This window comes from Aptenodytes forsteri, unplaced genomic scaffold (assembly GCF_000699145.1).
Source record: "Aptenodytes forsteri isolate BGI_AS27 unplaced genomic scaffold, ASM69914v1 Scaffold12, whole genome shotgun sequence".
NCBI classification, from domain to species: domain Eukaryota; kingdom Metazoa; phylum Chordata; class Aves; order Sphenisciformes; family Spheniscidae; genus Aptenodytes; species Aptenodytes forsteri.
In genome coordinates this window covers 47,119-49,479 of record NW_008794161.1, presented here as the reverse complement: position 1 = coordinate 49,479, position 2,361 = coordinate 47,119, and positions in this window count along the sequence as shown.

Genomic DNA, 2,361 nt, shown 5'->3' with positions numbered 1-2,361 from the left:
CTTGTTTCAGAGGTTCCAGTTGTATCTGAACAAGAAACAATGAAATTCCAGAGGAGTTTTTAATGAAATACAGAAGCAGCATAGCAGAGGATTAAATCGTCCACAGCAACAAAGATAGACTTTCCAAACACAAACAATGGTTTTATATAGTATGCTATCATTTGATTTCTGCTTTCAATATAATGAGTATTGAATTGTACGGGAAATGCTGACCAACTTCCTGGGATTATATCATGGCAGGCTCAGCCTACTGTGTATCACGAGCAAAGGATAATGCTTCTGAAAGCATCAGTCTCAAAGTTGTGGGCATTAGTTTCTTCTAACAGTCACATCTCTGCCAGCAGAACCAGAGTTCTGACAAAATCAAGAGTTCATCATATCTCTGCACTTTTCTTCTTTTACTTGAAAGCTGGTAAAATGAAAAGAATCCTAGCCTACTATGCTAGCCATTATCAGAGAAACATTTGCCTTCTCTGGGGCCATGTAAGGCTGATTTAGGTAGATGTGAAAGTGGATGCATAGTCAGATGGACTACTGGCAAGTTGAGTTGAATTTGCAGATTGTTGGGGTTTTTTTAGTAGGGAGAGAGAGATATCAAAGATATGTAGACGTTGCATTCTTACCTTTTGGCAAGTCTCTCATTTTTGTTTCAGTTCTGACCTAATTTTAAAAGGATACAATTGGGGGGGAGGAGGGGAATTACTCAGAAAATAACCTTTCCTTCCAGGTTAACTTATAATGATTTTTTTTTAAATCCATCTTTATTCAACTGTCCAGTTAGAGTCCATCTTCAAAACAAAAAATGTGTTACCTGCACTGGAAATGTTTTGCAAAACTTGCAATATTTTCCTTGAATAATTGCAACATGCATACTGTTTCTTTAATATCTAGCTGTATTACAGTGTGTTTCATTATCTTCATTAAAAAGTGATTTCTGAACTACTACCTTGTACAGAATCCTTTTACCAAAAAAAATCACTGTTTGCTTTTGCCTACATCCCAAAGGGTTTGTGAAGTCAGCTCTGTATTGTGCAACTCTTTTCAATAGTGAAAGAATTACTAACTTTTGCAGGTCGTTGGGTCTGGTTTTCTAAGGTCTTTAATTCATAAACTACTGGAAAATCATAGTGTTTTCATAAAACAAGGACAAACTATGTACCAAATATACAGGAAAACTAAATGAGTGAAACAGTACAGATTTTACATTATAATAGGAACGAGACAAATTGAAAGAAATGCCTCAGACCATGTATTATGAAGTATAAAATTATTCATTACTTATTAGCTGCCGTTGCTGTTGCCATTGTTGTTGATTGTAAACGGAGACCACAAACCACAAGCAGAAAATTACAAAACGAGAATGAGTGATCTTGAATACAGCAAGTTGAAATACAAACAATTCTGTACAACAGAAAGAAAAAATCTTGTAAAAAATGAACTTTGAAAGAAGACTGGGCAATGATCATTGGCAACAAACTGGCTGTCCATTGCCAGTGTGCTACAGTTTAATAAAAAAAAAGTGCAACTGATGTATACAGACATATCAACTGTGTGTGCAGCTGATTAGTGGAGAAAGTGGGCAGCAGAATGAACAAAGGTGATTTTGCCTAGGAGTGCTGGAAGACTGAACTGGCCTTTTGGAGACATATAAGATTGATTTTGTGAACTTCGTTATCAATACAGTCTTCAAAATTTGTAAGCCTTCTCTCTTCCAGTGTCCTTAAGGAACAGAATGCCAGGTAAAACGGAATCGAAATTGGGTGAATGGGTAACACAGTGGGGTCCCAGTCCTTGGAGAGGAGAATTTTGTGGGTCATTAAATCACAAAGTAGTAATGTCTCATATGCTGTTAGACAGCACGTACCACAAGGAAGTGCTGCGTGCACACACAATGACTTGTAAAGGAATGCTAGCAGCACTTGATGTCAGTAGCTGTATTGGATTTGCATGGCAAGGTTTTGGTAGCCAAGTGGCTACAGGGGTGGCTTCTGTGAGAAGCTGCTAGAAGCTTCCCCCATGTCCGATAGAGCCAATGCCAGCCAGCTCCAAGACGGACCCGCCGCTGGCCAAGGCCGAGCCCATCAGCAACAGTGGTAGCGCCTCTGTGATAATGTATTTAAGACGGGAAAAAAAACCCCGCGCAATTGCAGCCGGAGAGAGGAGTGAGAATATGTGGGAGAAACAACTCTGCAGACACCAAGGTCAGTGAAGAAGGAGGGGGAGGAGGTGCTCCAGGCGCCGGAGCAGAGATTCCCCTGCAACCCGTGGTGAAGGCCATGGTGAGGCAGGCTGTCCCCCTGCAGCCCATGGAGCTCCACGGTGGAGCAGGGGAAGGGTGTGAGGAGTCCTCCCCCTGAGGGG